Here is an 8,484-nt window from a genome sequence, read left to right on the forward strand (position 1 = left end):
AGCTGTGCAGGAGCTGGGTGGGATGAAAAGCAGGCCTGCTCGCCTCCTCATCACATAGGGGTTTATCAAAAAGCTGACCTTCAGCCTTGCAGACAGAGCTATTGGTTGTAAAGCAAAGTAACCCCACTGTTAATCTGTAAGCTGCTCAGAAAGCTGCTGACAGTTTGCTCTCATTCTCCTAGGCTTACAACTTTGTGTTTCTTTATTTCTACATTCTTATTTCTGGAATCTACATTTCTATATTCTTATTCTTGGACTCTTCACTCACGTGCCTCCTTTCTCCCATTTAATCCTGTGTGCAACTATAGAGTTTAAACGGTGTATTCTTTTTCAGTGAGCACACTGGCAGCTATTCAAACGCCCCCTCAGAGCTTGTCTGTCTCCCTCCACGTCCTACCTAACACTGACTCGTTTCCTCTATGGAACCTGAACTCCCAGTGAAGTAGCTCTCCAGCGTACGATATCATGAGTTGTAGTGACATCCCCAGGTCAGAGATGATGAAATGCGAATAAAGTAACACTGGCCTGCAGCACTACTTACAGTGAGGATAAATTGGGGAATTACAAAATTCAAGGCTAGCATGGGCAATATAATTCTTAAAATGTAAGCTGATTTCAATGAAAATTTGCACGTGTGCAGTAAGTAGAATTCTGCTCTTTCTCCTCATTGAAGTTCTGTCTTTGATTGCCGTAGAAAGAGTAATCATCATCATTATCCATGAACCACTGGATAATGGGTTAGGAACACTTGCACATGCTTTGTGCAGACTAAAGCCTCACAGTAGCACTGTGTAAGACGCCTGCTGTTCAATCCTTCTCACAGGGATGAGAAAATCGAGTTATGGAGCTCATAGAAAGCTCAAGAATTAGCTATTAGGGTAGGATGTGAATCCAAGCTGAGTTAAACCTACTGACTGTTGTCCTCTTGCTCGGACAGGCTGCTCTGATGAAGCATGCAGCTCCTGATAGAGCACTTGCTTGAACGGAGCAACCATGCACTATTTCCCTAGTCCTGTAAATGAACACTAGAGTAGAGAAAAAAAGGAATAAGGAAATCCCAGGTGCTGCTCTTACTTTGGAAGAAAATGAATTACATACTATCTAGTTTTTACAATATAATGTACTCTGGCATAGTATTCTGTGATTTCCTAAAATATCCTTTCAATTTATAGGACTTCATTGCAGTTGGCAGAGTTTTTAAAAGAGAGGAGAGAAAATTTGGATGCAGAGGCTGAGCCCAACAGGTACAGTTCTTTCTACCTACAATTTCAGTGCTGTTCTAAAGGCAACAACTGCTGAAGTCAGGAATACGAAATGATAGGAAGGTTGGCTTAAGCTTGAAGGCACATGGTGAGATGGCCCAGCACATGTGAAGGGTTGGCTGGAAATAGATCCGTTCAGACCACAACAGAAGAACAGTATCCTGTACCAGGACTGAGTTTGTTAATAATCTGATTTTACTAGTGATTGTATGTTAATATAGGCAACTTCACATTAATGTTTACTATTTTGAAAACTATTGACTTAGTTTAATTTTTATTATCAATGAAATTTCTAATCACTTGTAGTTCTTCTACTCTCTTTTATCTTTTCTCTTTTAAAATGCTTTATTTAACATAAATACATTTAAGCAGTCATCTTATCTCTTTGATCACACATTGTTGCAAAGTGGCTTTTGAACAGTCAAATACATTAGATTATCTATCATAACACTATGATATAAATGCTATAATCACATTGGATACTTTTGTTCCAATCCTATCTGAATTGTTTGATGTTGTGTTAGTGAACTGTGTACTCAAACTCCTGGAACAGCTGATATGGTTAGGAACAATTATCCAGGGAGAGAACAGAACTAATGCTCAAGTTCCACGGCTTTGCTGGGATCCGTCAGCAGTGGTCATTGGACATGGTTCTGTAGAACAGGTCCACACAACAGGGGTGAAGTCCAACATGGAAGCAGGGAAAACCTGGAGATTATACTTCAGGAATCTTGAGCTCGGCCACAGCGGCAAAAGAATGAGCATGGAGCAACTGCATTCCCCTCCTGTGAGTTTTGGAACGGGCCGTGACTCAATGTCACAGAGCAACATTTGTTGATGGTTTGGCATCTGCTAGCAAACAGGTAAGTTACAAAATCAGTAACGCATATGTGGTGTCAAAAATATGGTGGCTTGTGGGAGTGCTGGCACTGTGATGGATACTTAAAGGCCATGGTTGGTTCCTGTCCCACCAAGCGCATCTCTTGGGAGAGAGCATTGAACTCATAGTTAAGTGTTGAAACACAGTTTAAAGTTATTCTTAAATAAATGTCTAATATAAGTTATAATAGGAATGCAAGAATAGGGAACTCAGAGAATTTTTGCAAATGTTTTTATATGAATATTAAAATAATTATCACTTTCTAACTACATCACAGAGAAGTTTCACTTGGGAAAACGTTAAAATCAGTGCTTAAAACATCTGCACCGAGTAATGCATGTAAGACTTTTGATACTACATTCCTCTAAGTCACTGGTTCTCTAACTGTGGGTTGTGACCTTTTTGGAGGTCAAATGCCTCCAGAAGTTTCTTTATTTTACAAAATTGTTTCGGCTATCTGGGTTTTCTTTTCATATGAAATTCAGTATTGTTCTATCAAGGTCTGTGAAGAATTGTGTTGGGATTCTGATGGGGTTTGCATGGAATCTGTAGACTGTTTTTGGTAGGATTGCCATTTTTACTATGTTGATACTTCCTATCCAAGAGCATGGGAGATCCTTCCATTTACTGATAGTCTCTTCATCTTCTTTCCCCAAAGACTTAAAGTTCTTGTTGAACGGGTCCTTCACTTCTTTGGTTAGTGTTACTCCAGGATATTTTATATTATTTGTGTCTATTATAAATAGTGATGTGTCTCTGATTTCTTTCTCAGCTTCTTTATCATTTGTATATAGGAGAGCTATTGATTTTTTGAGTTGATCTTGTATCTTGCCACATTTCTGAAGGTATTTATCAGCTATAGGAGGTCTTTAGTAGAGTTTTTGGTGTCACTTATATATACTATCATATCATCTGCAAATAGCAAAAGTTTAAGGTGGCCTACTGAATGGGAAAACATCTTCACCAATACCACATCAGAAAGAGGACTGATATACAAAAAATATGAGGAACTCAATAAATTAGACATCAAAATTCCAAATAATCCAACTAAAAATGGGGTACAGATCTAAACAGAGAATTCACAATAGAAGAATCTCAAATGGCCAAAAGACGTTTAAGGAAATGTTCAGTATCCTCAGCCATCAGGAAAATGCAAATCAAAAGAACTTGGAGATGCCATCTTACACCAGTCAGAATGACCAAGTTCAAAAACACCAATGAAAGCTTATGATGGAAAAGATGTAGAGTAAGGGGAACACTCCTCCATTGGTATTGGGAAAGCAAAGCTGTACAACCACTTTGGAAATCAGTATGGCAGTTTCTCAGAGAACTAGGAATCAATCTACCTCAAGACCCAGCAATATCACTCCTGGGCATATACCCAAAAGATGATCCTTCATACTATAAGGACATTTGTTCAACTATGTTCATAGCATCATAGCCAGATGCCCCTCAAATGAAGAATGGATAGCAAAAATGTGGTACATCTACACAATGGAATACTACTTAGCAGTTAAAAACAAGGAGATCTTGAAATTTGCATGCAAATGGTTGGAACTAGAAAAAAAAATCCTGAGTGAGGTAATCCAGACCCAGAAAGATGAGCATGGTATGTACTCACTCATAAGTGAACACTAGCTCTAAAGCAAAGGATAATGAGCCTATAGTCCACTACTCCAGAGAACATAAATAACAATGTGAACCTTAAGAAAAACATATATAGATACTCCTGAGAAAATTGGGAGCATGGGGCTGGAGGAAGATGGGAGAATAGAATAAGGAGGAGTAAGGGAGAAGGAAGGGGGAGGAGAACTTGAGGGAAATGGATGATATAGATGGGGAACGGACAGAGATAGAGAGCAAGGAAAGAGATATCTTGATTGAAGGAGCCATTATGGGGCTAGCAAAAAACTTGACACCAGAGAAATTCCCATGAATTCACAAAGATGACCCTAGCTAAGACCCTAAGCAATATTTGAGAGGGTGCCTGAACTGGTCCTGCCCTGTATTCAGATAGATGACTATCTTTAAAGACATCCTACAACCTTTATCCAGCAACTGATGGAAGCAGAGGCAGAGATCCATAGTGGAATACTGGTCTGAGCTCCCAAAGTCTAGTTGAAGAGTGGGAGGAGTGAGAATATGAGCTGATGTGGGATTTCCCTCTGTGTTCTGTCAATATGTACCATTGGCTAATAAAGAAACTTCATTGGTCTATGGAAGGCAGAATAAAGCCAGGCAGGAAATCTGAATAGAGATGTAGAGAGAGAATTGGCAGAGTCAAGAAGATGCCACTTAGCTACCAAAGAAGAGAGACGCATGTTGTTGCCAAAGAAGAGAGAATCTGAAACCTTACCAGCAGGTGGTGACACAGAGATTAATAGAAAAAGGGTTAATTTGTAGTTAGCAACCTCTGCCTGAGCAGTCCAGAGTTAGCGAACTCCATGGAGGCAGGCCCCATCAGGCAACCTTCTGGGACCAGGTCCAATCCCGCGACCTCTGCAAGAGCAGTCCAAAGCCAGTGACCTCTGCTAGAACAGGCCTGAGCCCTTGACCTCCTCTGGAGCAGGTCTGAGTCAGTGATTTGTACCAGAGCAGGCCCAAGCCAGGGATTTCCATGGGAGCTGGCCTGAGACAACCACCTCCAAGCAACCAGGCCTGAGCCAGCGACCCCCATGGGAGCAGGATAGGGCCAGCAACCTTGATGGAAGTAGGCCTAAGTGGGCAACCTCCCTGGGCACAGGCCCGAATGGCCTCTGGGATTGCAGAGCAACCTCTGGAAGTGCCAAGTGACCTCTGGTAAGGTCGAGTGACCTCTGCAGTGACTGGAACTGGGGTCCTGACTCCACCAAGAGGAAAAACTATTAGAGCCTTGGATCCACTGGCACCTTGAAGAGTGATCACTGGAGACACAGCCTCAACTACACCAATCAGAGGAAAAAATGGGTAGACAAGATAAGAACACACACAACAACACAAAAAACAATACAACACCAACAAAACCTAGTGATTCTAAAACAGCAAGTCTTGAACACCCAATAGAGATAAATCAGAAGAAAGTAAACAAAAAATAATTTTAGGAGAATGTTTGAGGCCTTTAAAGAGAATATGAAAGGTGGAGCAAAAGACAAAATTTGGAAGAAATCAACAAATCCCTTAAAGAAAACGAAGAAAAAGCAATCAGACATGTGACAGAAACATTTAAAGACTTGAAAACTGAAATATATACAGTAAAGGAAACACAAACTAAGGGAATTATGGACACCATGAAAAGACCAAATCTAACAATAATAAGGATAGAAGAAGGTGAAGTCCAACTAAAAAGCACAGAAAGTACATTCAACAAAATCATAGAAGAAAACTTTCCCAACCTAAAGAAAGACATGCTTAAGAAGGTGCAAGAAGCTTACAGAATACAAAGAAGACTGAACAATAAAAAGTCCCCTCCCCACATAATAATCAAAACACTGCATACACAGAATAAAGAAAGAATATTAAGGGCTGCCAAGGAAAAAGGTCAAGTAACATATAAAGGCAGACTGATCAGAATTACACCGGACATGTCAATGGAAACTAGGAAAGTCAGAAAGTCCTGGTCAAACGCTATGTAGACATTAATGGATGCTAGCCCAGGGTACTATACCCAGGAAAAATTTCAATCACGATATATGGACCAAACAAGATGTTCCATGACAGAACCAGATTTAACCAATACCTAGCCACAAACCTAGCTCTACACAAAGTAGGAGAAGGAAAACACCAACCCAAGGAAGTAGCTACATCCACAAAAACACAGGCAATAGAAGATCTCACAACATCAAAGCCCAAAGAAGGGAAGAACAGACACAGTCTTATCACCAACAACCAAAACTAAATAACAGGTACTAGCAATCACTGGTCATTAATATCCCTTAATATAAATGGACTCCACTCACCTATAAAAAGACACAGGCTAACAGATTGGATATGAAAACAGAATCCATCCTCTTCTGCAGCATACAAGAAACACAGTTCAACCTCAAAGACAAACATCGCCTCAGAGTAAAGTGTTGGGAAAAGTTCCAATTAAATGAACCTAAGAAACAAGCTTGTGTAACTATTCTAATATCTAACAAAATAGACTTCAAACTTAAATCAATCAAAGGAGACAAAGAAGGACATTTCATATTAGTCACAGGAAAAATCCATCAAGAGGAAATCTCAATACTGAACATCTATGTCCTAAATATAGGGACCCCCTATTGTTGCTTAAATCACACACTAAACCTCACACAATAATAGTGGAATACTTGAACAACCCACTGTCACCACTGGACAGGTCTGCAATACACAAACTTAACAAAGAAATAAGGGAACTAACAGATGTTATAACCCAAATGGACTTAACAGACATCTATAGAACATTCCATCCAAACATAAAAGAATATACCTTCTTCTCAGAACTTCATGGAACCTTCTCAAAAATTGAACACATACTAGGTAACAAAGCAAACCTCCATAGATACAAAAAAAAAAGAAATTGGAATGACCCCATGCATCTTATCAGATCACCATGATTTAAAATTAGAATTCATCAACACTAATTTCAGAAAGCCCACAAACACATGGAAATTAAACAATGCTCCCCTGAATCACAAATGGCTCAAGGAAGAAATAAAGGAAGAAATTAAAGACTTCCTAAAATTCAACTAAAATGACCATACAATATACACAAATTAATGGGACACAATGAAAGTGTTGTTAAAAGGAAAGTTCATAACACTAAATGCCTACATAAAAACATTATTTTGAGTGAGGTAACTCAGACACAGAAAATTATCACATGTACTCACTCACAGGTAGTTTTTAAACATTAAGCAAAGAAAACCAGCCTAGAAACCAAAATCCCAGAGAACTTAGACAAAAATGAGGACACTAAAAGAGACTTACAGAGATCTAATCTACATGGGAAGTAGAAAAAGACAAGATCTCCTGAGTAAATTGGGAGCATGGGGACCTTAGGGGGAGGGTTGAAGGGGGAGAGGCGAGGCAGGGAGAGGACCAGAAAAAAATGTAAAGCTCAATAAAAATCAATTAAAAAAAAAAAAGAAGAACCTGAGAGAACCAATATGGCCACTGCGGCTTCTGGAACTTAGTGAGGTCAGAGCACCAGAGGTTGGGGCTGGGGTTGCACGAGCCTCAGCCAATGGTCCCCTTAGAGCAGCCCTGGCAGCTATGCCACGGACCCTGAGCTCCAGTGGAGCAAGGGGCCGGGCGAGAGGGAAGAAGTAGATCTTCCTGTGAGTGCAAGCCAACCGGCAACCCGACTGAACGCTCAGATTGGGAAAATGAATGGAGGAAGCAAGATGAAGGGCAGAAGGAAGGCTCCTGCATGGCTGAGGACTATGCTGTGGACATCGAGCATGAGAGCAGCAACCGCTTTGAGGAGTATGAGTGGTGTGAGCAGAAGTGGATACGAGGCACCACACTCCTGGAAGGTGGCTTCCAAGGCTCCGGCTTCATCATGTGCAGTGGCAAAGAGAAAGAACCCAGACAGTGATGCTGACATGGATGTCGATGGAGGTGACACTCTGGAGTATGGGAAACCACAATTCACAGAGGCTGATGTCATCCCTTGCAGAGGAGAAGAGCCTGGTGAAGCCAAGGAGAGAGAGGCACTCCGGGGCAGTCCTAAATGGTGGTCCCCCCAGCACCCGCATCACACCTGAGTTCTCTAAATGGGCCAGTGATGAGAGGCCGTCCACCAGCAATGGACGCAGCAAGCAGGAGGCCATGCAGAAGCCCTGCAAGGACAGTGACATTGAGAAAATCACCGAAGATTCAGCTGTAACTACTCCTGAGGCGCTGAAGGCTCCTGCCAGGGAGCTTGAAAAGCAGCTATCACGGGGGAGGGGGGGGGATACAAATGCCTCATCTGCATGGATTTGTACTTTATGCCCCTAACGTCGATCCAGTGTTGGCATGTGCACTGTGAAGAATGCTGGCCGTGGACTCTGGGTGCCAAGAAGCTCTGCCCTCAGTGCAATACCATCACAGCGCCAGGATCTACTTGTATGTAACATGAGGGCCTGCTTGTTGGGGTTTCTGTCCTGCCCAGTACCCCACAGCTGGCAAGCCCCAAATAAAATCACACAGAAATCTCCATAAGTTATAAAACTGATTGGCCCATTAGCTCAGGTTTCTTGCCAACTCTTATAAGTTATATTAACCCATTATTCTTACATACGTCAGCCACATGGCTCAGTACCTTTCTCAGAGGGGCAGCTTATATCTTGCCTCCTCTGTGGTCTGGGCAGACTGCAGGAAGAGCTTCCTTCTTCCCAGAATACTCCTGTTCTCATC

The 8,484-nt window shown here is 41.5% G+C and overlaps 1 pseudogene; it reads left to right on the plus strand.

Annotated features, from left to right (window-relative positions):
- Positions 1 to 1,953: 1,953 nt before the first annotated feature.
- On the plus strand, positions 1,954 to 8,201 carry LOC121462551 (annotated as a pseudogene).
- The last annotated feature ends 283 nt before the right edge of the window (positions 8,202 to 8,484 follow it).

Source organism: Microtus oregoni, unplaced genomic scaffold (assembly GCF_018167655.1).
Source record: "Microtus oregoni isolate MIOR12 unplaced genomic scaffold, Mior012 000025F_ref0000491, whole genome shotgun sequence".
Lineage (NCBI taxonomy): Eukaryota > Metazoa > Chordata > Mammalia > Rodentia > Cricetidae > Microtus > Microtus oregoni.